Here is a 10,498-nt window from a genome sequence, read left to right as displayed (position 1 = left end):
GGTCCTGAACCGTCATTAAATTAAATAAACTTAGAAAGTGATCAAAGATCACTTTCCTAACTTAGACAGCATTGATGTAATGCCTTGATGTCGAGGCATTCAGTAACGCTGAGATCGGCATCAGGGGCCACTGTATGGCAGCGGATGCCCCTTTTAAAAGCGTTTAGGAGGCGATCAGCGATCACCTCCTAAACGTCAATGGTGTTGCTGAAATGCATTCAGCGACACCAAACACCCACCCCAGGACGCGTCATGACCTCTCCGGTGAACGGTCACATCCGCCACTGCGAGTGATGCCGGCGCCCTTTAAAAAAGACAATCAAGTTGAAAAGAATCCTTAGGAGAGTCTCTCCAGACCCTTCTGAGAATCTGGCTCCACTCGCAAGTTGAATACAGGTACTGCATTCACCCATGCAAGCCAATGGAGCCCAGATTTCTAATCATAATGTGATTAGTAAAATATTCAAAAAAGAAAAAAAAATATGGGGCAAATGCAGGCACGGGGCAACACATTTCATTCTTGAATTAAAAATGTCCCCTAATTTTCGGCCAGGGAACGAAATTCTTGTCCTAAAATAGGAATGGGAATAGGAAAATCATTTTAGCCTGTTTACACAAGTCTAATTAATAGTCACACTAAAAAGTGATTTTATATGCCCTTCTGCTAAGGATGTCCTCAGTTGGAAATCTTGAGTTATAAAACTGAAAGGCAATTTTATTTTAGGAAAGTAAACAATATTATGTTCTACCTCCATTTCTTCATGCAAGACCAATGGCCAATGATACCTTCTACAATAATCGGCTTCTGTAAAGTCAGCAGTTCTCTTTGGAGTATTCTAAAGACGGGTAGGGGGTCTTTGGGGTCACATGGACTCAATCCACAGTAAATGATGAGTAAATGATGCATTTTCTGTCAGGAGAAAGAACATTCATTAAATCAAATTATCGATATGCAGAAAAAGATGAAGGCAAAACAACTTTGTATCTGTCTTTTCATGAAGAACGATATGAATTCACAGATATGTTGTTGCAGGTCCAATGGATATTGTTAAAGCATCAAGATTGAATATGCAGAGAAGGGGTCCTGTACTGACGTGCGTGTAGAAGATGGTTTATTGGTCTAATGATGGCAAAATATCAGAGAAATCTCTGAGATCTAAAAAAAAAAATACATTTATATTGTAATAGATACACATTACAACTTGATGTGACAAAGATTGTGTACCAAAATGTTCATTGTTCTAATGACGCTCACTCTGACAGCGTCCCAGCTCTCTTAAAAGTTAGTTGATTTTTAGGTTCCTACTTTTTGCTAGGTAATTAGCACCGGTCTCAAATTACAATGTATCTGATACACATAATTACTTAATTTCTTTAATAATTCAATAATCACTTCAACACGTAAACGTACAGCCCTTATGAAATGTTAAATATTAACATCAAGAGTAAAAATAACATATTTCTTGGAGAAATATCAAATTCCTGCAAATGTTGATATATTGGAAATTGTACATCTTTTTCCTCAAACTAAATCATTTGTTTCAGAATTTGGGTGACACATCTCTGTTGTGTGTACATGTTGGTCATTTCAGTAGCACCCCGGAATCTGAATGTGTATGCTGTTTAGGGTGTGCTTCCCTTTCTGTAGTTTCTATGCACAAAAAGTGCCAACACTGGAGTCTCCAGCAAGAATGGCAGAACTGACCCAGTATGATGCATACTGAAGAAATCTTACTGATTTAACTATCTATTTTGCAGTGCTAGCTCTTCATGCAGCATAACCTCACTGGGGTTGCTAGGGGCACCCTAAGGCAGTGGCGTCGCTACAGGGGGGCAAGGGGGGGCAATTGCCCCCCCTAGGTTAATCTTTGCCCCCCCTGTTGCCCCCCTGCTAAATTTGGTTAGTTGCACTCAATTGTGGCTTCAGGCTTCCCATGTTGAATGATCAAGTATTATTTTAGCCCAATAACAAAAGTATAATTCCATAGCACATTATTTTTGGAAATTCTGAATGCCCCCCCAGTTTGAATGTGATATCTTGTGTGCCCCCCCTATATATTGTTTCTAGAGTCGCCACTGCCCTAAGGTGGGTGCCCCAGGTGGACAACCCCTGAGCTGGACTTCCCTGCACTCCTGCCACGGACAATCATCCATCCCTGTGGAATTTTCTTCACTTTCAAAACTGACTGCGAGAGACAAAATTGCAAAAATAAAACTTTTTTAAGCCCTAATTTTAAGTTACCGTATTTGCTTGATTAGAATATTAACTGAATATTAATTTAGTAAAGAAGAAAAAAAACGAAAGACTACTTCTTAAACTCCTGTCAGGGCTTCTATGACTGAGCGCCGGAAGGTCACGTCACGTAGCTGCTCCATCATAGAAGCCCTGGCGGGAGCGGAGCACAATTAAGTTGCTTCTCGGTACATCTCTCTATACTTCACAGCATCTAAAAACCACAACGTTGGTTTTTTGCAACCTCAATATCTGCTGACAGGTTCACAGGTTTTCCAAATTGTTCCCTTTATCATTACATGAGAGGCTGTAGGATCAGAGAGCATTTATCTGCCTTTCTCCGGTTAGCTCCAGGTTTGGAAATTCAGGGTGAATTCAGTTTATTTGATATTGATGGTGTCAGCTGAGGATGGAAAAATTTAGGCACAGGGATGTCCATTTAATACCTAGGAACCCACAGAGTCTTAATCCTTGTAAGCGCACTCCATCCCCTGACTTTAATAAGTAAGAGTCCCTCTGTCTGCTTAGGTTTGTGGAGCCGGGGGGAGAGGAGGAGAGGGGAAAAGAATGTCTATGTATGTGAAAATGTACGGCGTTAGCGTTTGCCTGTTACTATATGTGTATTAGTTATAGAGGGGGAAATATATAGGCACACATAGTGACAGGGTGCTTCTGAAATGTGGCATTGTTGGACCCGCACTCCTGCAACATAAGAGATTTTACAATTTTAAGACTCTCTCCCGATAGTTATACTCTGTGAGCTGAGAATTCTGGTTTAATAAATTTACAAAATTGGATTTTTAATATTTTTTCAGATGTAATTGTTGAATTTATTCCTGATGATCCCTCATAAAAATAAGCATTCTCTGACATGTTGTGAGTGGCAATTTAATCATTTATTATATAGCACCATTCTATTCAATAAGGTTGTAATATTTGCCTGGGGTGGCATCTATCACTATCTCTATCACTACTCAATGGACCGGATACTACAGAAATCACTCATCTGTTCAACCAGCCCATCTATACCATGGAGAACTTTCCTCTGTCAACAAAGCCTCTATGGCACCGTAACTTATCTTCCAAGTGTACTCTTAGGAAGCAAAGCACGGGTGTATAATGTCTGACCCCAAGAGATGACAAATTTGGTTTAGATCTAAGAAACTGCTTTCTTCCCAGCCCCAATCATGTATTTATTTTCATATATTACCCTCTGGACTGCAGTTAATGGATATTTATCTGGGCAGTGCCACATAAAAATACACCATTCTAAAGTGCTGCACCACATTGTACAGTTTCACAGTTAATCCCTTCACGACAAAGGGTGTTTTACACCATAAAGACTCAAGCATGTATGTTTAACCATTGGTTTTAGTGTAGACTACAAAAGACTACATTCTTTCACGGTTTCATATGAAGCCATATTCATGCTAGTAAATATTATTTATTAGCACCAACTGTAAAACATTAAAATGTGTATCTGGACTGTCAGCCTAGGCCAGAATATGTCACTGGCTGTATATGCAATAAGGCTGTTAACCATTGAAGAAAAGTGGGTTTTATCTCATGTTGTCCTATAAGCTGATTATTTGTGGCATTCGTACTAAAGTCTTAATATCCAAAAGTCCAATTCCTCATTTACTGAAATGTCCCTCTAAGACATTGTATCGTTTCCCACAGGCAGTAGGAGGAGTCAGGGTGCTCCTCAAGTATATTGACCAAAAAAACAGAGACAGAACACATACAAATGGCTAATATGCAGCTTCCATAGACATGTTAAAAAAACTTTTACTGTAATGCTAGTGATACATTTTTAATGCAGGAGATTAAAGAGTTTAGGTCTGAAAAATGGGACTGCCCTGCAAAATCCATGCTTGCTAGGATTTATGAGGTAGGTCTGTATAAGTAGTTTGGTCATCAAACACTATCTAGTGCTTTTTAAACTGAAAGATTATGGTCTCAGCCAGCTACTTCTTACCCCATACCCCGATTTTCCTTCACACGGAGGAGGTGGGGATGTCCATGTGGCCAATGGCTAAATGTAAACAGTTTGAACATTTATTGAATAGGTTTTTTTATATGGAAATCTGGAAAAAACTAACTTTCTCCTTTCCATCACACATCCATCATAGGGCAAGAAATAAGGCAGCTCGTTAAAATAATATCAGGCAACAGAATGTATGGGTTTTCCATGCAGGATGGGAACTTTTATAGGCAGTATTTAAATTCACCATAGAACCAATAATACCCTGGTCATTTTATATGATAGATACAAAAGTGCCCCATCAATAAATTAAAAGAAATCCACTAGAGTATTTACATCCATTAAGCAGTAAAGCAGAACAACAGAGCCCTCATTCTGGCCTCACCTGGTCAGTGGATTGTGACATCATACGTGTAGCTGACATCACAACCACTGTAAAGCTGAAGAACGTTCATCTGTTTACTCAGTGTAGTTGGGCGCTTGGCACTTGTAAGGAGCTATTCATAGCGGACTTGAAGTGTTGTTACCAACGACATCAGAGATTGTGGAGATTAAAATGGAGAAAGTACCAAGAACTACGGAGGAGTGTCGTCTTCTCCCTGGATTAAGGTGGATTGTAAAGAGATGCTGCCCCAGAAAACTGCGTACGTTTTTCAAAAGAGTGAATACAGCTTTCACTAACACCGCAAAAAAGACTAAGGATCAGAAGAAGGAGCACTTGGCCAGTAGAGTCCCAGTACCCAAAAGCAAAAAGGACAGTAGGAGTACTGAGGGCGAAAGAGGGAGAGAGAGGAAGAGGACCAAGTGTACTGCTAATGAGCGGGACGAGAGCAGCCTCTCTAAACATGAGAAAATGCGGTGCGAATACAAGGAGAACAGCAGCCAGAATCTGAGGCAGCAGGAGAAAGCAAAAACAGAGGAACATCTGGAGGAGGGCAGTAGGGGAAAGGTTCCAATGGAAACACACAGGAGTATGGAGGAAAGTAGTGTTACCGCAAGAAGGAGCCCTCTCCCCACGTTAGTCTGCGGCTTCACTTTCCATTCGGTGCTAGGAAAAGGAGCGTTTGGAAAGGTCATGTTGGCTTCCGTACCTAGAAAAGAGCCCATGGTAGCGGTCAAAATCATCCGCAAGAAAGCCGTAAAGCCCCAGTATTTACTGAAAGAGAGGAGGATCCTGGAGATGGCCCGGGACAGCCCATTCCTGTGTCACGGATATGCAGGCTTCCAAACACCGACCTGCACATTATTTGTGATGGAATATTTGGCTGGTGGGAGCCTCCGGTCATATATGAATAGGGTGGGCTGCCTCACTGAGACCGCAGCTGCATTTTATTCAGCTGAAATCATCTGTGGCATCCAGTTCCTCCACGCTCAGGGCATTATACATCGAGACCTGAAGCCGGACAACATCATGCTTGACGGACAGGGCCACGCTAAGATCTGTGATTTTGGTCTTGTTGCAGAAGGCATTTTTGGAACAGCACAGACAACGGGACATTGTGGAACATTTATGTACATGGCCCCAGAAATACATCTGAAGAAAGCATACGGTGTTGCCGTGGACTGGTGGTCCTTTGGGGTGATTCTATTCTCCATGCTTAACGGAGCTTTACCATTCTATCATGGTAACTGCAGGAAGGCAATGTTCTTTTCCATTGTATATGGAAACCCTCAGTATATCAAAGACCTCTCCGAAGAAGCTGCGGACATGTTGAAACATCTTTTGATGAAAGATCCTCAGTATCGCCTCGGGATCGCAGGATGTATTAGGCGGCATCCATTCTTTCAGAACATTAAGTGGGAGGATATAGAGAGCCGCCGTTCGACTCCCCCATACCAGCCAACATCCACATCAAATCTCCGTTTGCAGATACTGCAGGAGATGCCATCAGTTTTGGAGGCCACAGAGGACACGTCCTCCTTATCTTCTTTATCTTCCTCTTCATCGTGCAGCCAGAGACTTTCTGGCTTTTCCTTTGTGACTCCAGACTGGATGGCCTGAAGAATGGACTGAGCACTGGCCAAGTGTATCAAGATCTGCCAAACATTATAACATCATAATAAATTTGAGAAACAGCTACATTTTTTGTTATTGGTTCTTTGGTGTAGTATAGCTACAGGTGCCGTTGTTTACTACATGGCTATGACCTCACAACAGAGCTTCTGCTTTTTTGACACCATACACAGATGGTATATTGAAATTTATGGAGACAGGAATGTCCCAAATAAAACTCCGTTTTAAGTAATCCACCTTATGTAGCCCCAATGTAACTTAATGCATGTAATATCATAACCTATACATTTTCATTTCTAAAGGTTTCTATTTTTACATAATTAGCAAATAATGGATTTTGAAATGACATCCCACTACTAAATGTTGTCCAGTCTTAGATTCCTTAGCATGTCTTTAATAACCTTTAATCCATTACATCCTACCTCATTAGCATCTCTTATTTCCAGGGCTGAGACCAGTATCATTGGACCTTGAGTGACGCATTTTGGGGCGACAGCACTCCTATATGTACACATTTGACTAGATTTTAAGGTGTCAGTTCTATTACCCTGACAGTCGTGCAAGCCGTTAACAATTTACTTAATTAACCTTATTATAACCTCTTGCCGCATTAGACCAATAGCTTGCAATCGCCAAACAGAACTAACATGACAAATCGTTAGCAGTTAGCCTTAACCCCTTAGCGACCTTTGACGGTTCAGGGCCGTCACCCAAAAACGTTCTGTTAACGAGCTTTGACGGTCCTGAACCGTCATTAAATTAAATAAACTTAGAAAGTGATCAAAGATCACTTTCCTAACTTAGACAGCATTGATGTAATGCCTTGATGTCGAGGCATTCAGTAACGCTGAGATCGGCATCAGGGGCCATGTCTGGCCCCTCCCCGGGGCATCAACATCCGCCATACACTGTATGGCAGCGGATGCCCCTTTTAAAAGCGTTTAGGAGGCGATCAGCGATCACCTCCTAAACGTCAATGGTGTTGCTGAAATGCATTCAGCGACACCAAACACCCAACCCCAGGACGCGTCATGACCTCTCCGGTGAATGGTCACATCCGCCACTGCGAGTGATGCCGGCGCCCTTTAAAAAAGACAATCAAGTTGAAAAGAATCCTTAGGAGAGTCTCTCCAGACCCTTCTGAGAATCTGGCTCCACTCGCAAGTTGAATACAGGTACTGCATTCACCCATGCAAGCCAATGGAGCCCAGATTTCTAATCATAATGTGATTAGTAAAATATTCAAAAAAGAAAAAAAAATATGGGGCAAATGCAGGCACGGGGCAACACATTTCATTCTTGAATTAAAAATGTCCCCTAATTTTCGGGCAGGGAACGAAATTCTTGTCCTAAAATAGGAATGGGCTAAAAACTAAAAAAAATCCAAATCATTTTAGCCTGTTTACACAAGTCTAATTAATAGTCACACTAAAAAGTGATTTTATATGCCCTTCTGCTAAGGATGTCCTCAGTTGGAAATCTTGAGTTATAAAACTGAAAGGCAATTTTATTTTAGGAAAGTAAACAATATTATGTTCTACCTCCATTTCTTCATGCAAGACCAATGGCCAATGATACCTTCTACAATAATCGGCTTCTGTAAAGTCAGCAGTTCTCTTTGGAGTATTCTAAAGACGGGTAGGGGGTCTTTGGGGTCACATGGACTCAATCCACAGTAAATGATGAGTAAATGATGCATTTTCTGTCAGGAGAAAGAACATTCATTAAATCAAATTATCGATATGCAGAAAGAGATGAAGGCAAAACAACTTTGTATCTGTCTTTTCATGAAGAACGATATGAATTCACAGATATGTTGTTGCAGGTCCAATGGATATTGTTAAAGCATCAAGATTGAATATGCAGAGAAGGGGTCCTGTACTGACGTGTGTGTAGAAGATGGTTTATTGGTCTGATGATGGCAAAATATCAGAGAAATCTCTGAGATCTAAAAAAAAAATACATTTATATTGTAATAGATACACATTACAACTTGATGTGACAAAGATTGTGTACCAAAATGTTCATTGTTCTAATGACGCTCACTCTGACAGCGTCCCAGCTCTCTTAAAAGTTAGTTGATTTTTAGGTTCCTACTTTTTGCTAGGTAATTAGCACCGGTCTCAAATTACAATGTATCTGATACACATAATTACTTAATTTCTTTAATAATTCAATAATCACTTCAACACGTAAACGTACAGCCCTTATGAAATGTTAAATATTAACATCAAGAGTAAAAATAACATATTTCTTGGAGAAATATCAAATTCCTGCAAATGTTGATATATTGGAAATTGTACATCTTTTTCCTCAAACTAAATCATTTGTTTCAGAATTTGGGTGACACATCTCTGTTGTGTGTACATGTTGGTCATTTCAGTAGCACCCCGGAATCTGAATGTGTATGCTGTTTAGGGTGTGCTTCCCTTTCTGTAGTTTCTATGCACAAAAAGTGCCAACACTGGAGTCTCCAGCAAGAATGGCAGAACTGACCCAGTATGATGCATACTGAAGAAATCTTACTGATTTAACTATCCATTTTGCAGTGCTAGCTCTTCATGCAGCATAACCTCACTGGGGTTGCTAGGGGCACCCTAAGGTGGGTGCCCCAGGTGGACAACCCCTGAGCTGGACTTCCCTGCACTCCTGCCACGGACAATCATCCATCCCTGTGGAATTTTCTTCACTTTCAAAACTGACTGCGAGAGACAAAATTGCAAAAATAAAACTTTTTTAAGCCCTAATTTTAAGTTACCGTATTTGCTTGATTAGAATATTAACTGAATATTAATTTAGTAAAGAAGAAAAAAAACGAAAGACTACTTCTTAAACTCCTGTCAGGGCTTCTATGACTGAGCGCCGGAAGGTCACGTCACGTAGCTGCTCCATCATAGAAGCCCTGGCGGAAGCGGAGCACAATTAAGTTGCTTCTCGGTACATCTCTCTATATATCACAGCATCTAAAAACCACAACGTTGGTTTTTTGCAACCTCAATATCTGCTGACAGGTTCACAGGTTTTCCAAATTGTTCCCTTTATCATTACATGAGAGGCTGTAGGATCAGAGAGCATTTATCTGCCTTTCTCCGGTTAGCTCCAGGTTTGGAAATTCAGGGTGAATTCAGTTTATTTGATATTGATGGTGTCAGCTGAGGATGGAAAAATTTAGGCACAGGGATGTCCATTTAATACCTAGGAACCCACAGAGTCTTAATCCTTGTAAGCGCACTCCATCCCCTGACTTTAATAAGTAAGAGTCCCTCTGTCTGCTTAGGTTTGTGGAGCCGGGGGGAGAGGAGGAGAGGGAAAAAGAATGTCTATGTATGTGAAAATGTACGGCGTTAGCGTTTGCCTGTTACTATATGTGTATTAGTTATAGAGGGGGAAATATATAGGCACACATAGTGACAGGGTGCTTCTGAAATGTGGCATTGTTGGACCCGCACTCCTGCAACATAAGAGATTTTACAATTTTAAGACTCTCTCCCGATAGTTATACTCTGTGAGCTGAGAATTCTGGTTTAATAAATTTACTAAATTGGATTTTTAATATTTTTTCAGATGTAATTGTTGAATTTATTCCTGATGATCCCTCATAAAAATAAGCATTCTCTGACATGTTGTGAGTGGCAATTTAATCATTTATTATATAGCACCATTCTATTCAATAAGGTTGTAATATTTGCCTGGGGTGGCATCTATCACTATCTCTATCACTACTCAATGGACCGGATACTACAGAAATCACTCATCTGTTCAACCAGCCCATCTATACCATGGAGAACTTTCCTCTGTCAACAAAGCCTCTATGGCACCGTAACTTATCTTCCAAGTGTACTCTTAGGAAGCAAAGCACGGGTGTATAATGTCTGACCCCAAGAGATGACAAATTTGGTTTAGATCTAAGAAACTGCTTTCTTCCCAGCCCCAATCATGTATTTATTTTCATATATTACCCTCTGGACTGCAGTTAATGGATATTTATCTGGGCAGTGCCACATAAAAATACACCATTCTAAAGTGCTGCACCACATTGTACAGTTTCACAGTTAATCCCTTCACGACAAAGGGTGTTTTACACCATAAAGACTCAAGCATGTATGTTTAACCATTGGTTTTAGTGTAGACTACAAAAGACTACATTCTTTCACGGTTTCATATGAAGCCATATTCATGCTAGTAAATATTATTTATTAGCACCAACTGTAAAACATTAAAATGTGTATCTGGACTGTCAGCCTAGGCCAGAATATGTCACTGGCTG

This window comes from Sceloporus occidentalis, unplaced genomic scaffold (assembly GCF_023333645.1).
Source record: "Sceloporus occidentalis isolate IW3139 unplaced genomic scaffold, rSceOcc1.0.p SCAF_71, whole genome shotgun sequence".
In the NCBI taxonomy this organism is placed as follows: Eukaryota; Metazoa; Chordata; class Lepidosauria; order Squamata; family Phrynosomatidae; genus Sceloporus; species Sceloporus occidentalis.
The sequence above is the reverse complement of the archived record's forward strand: the minus strand, read 5'-3'. Positions refer to the sequence as shown.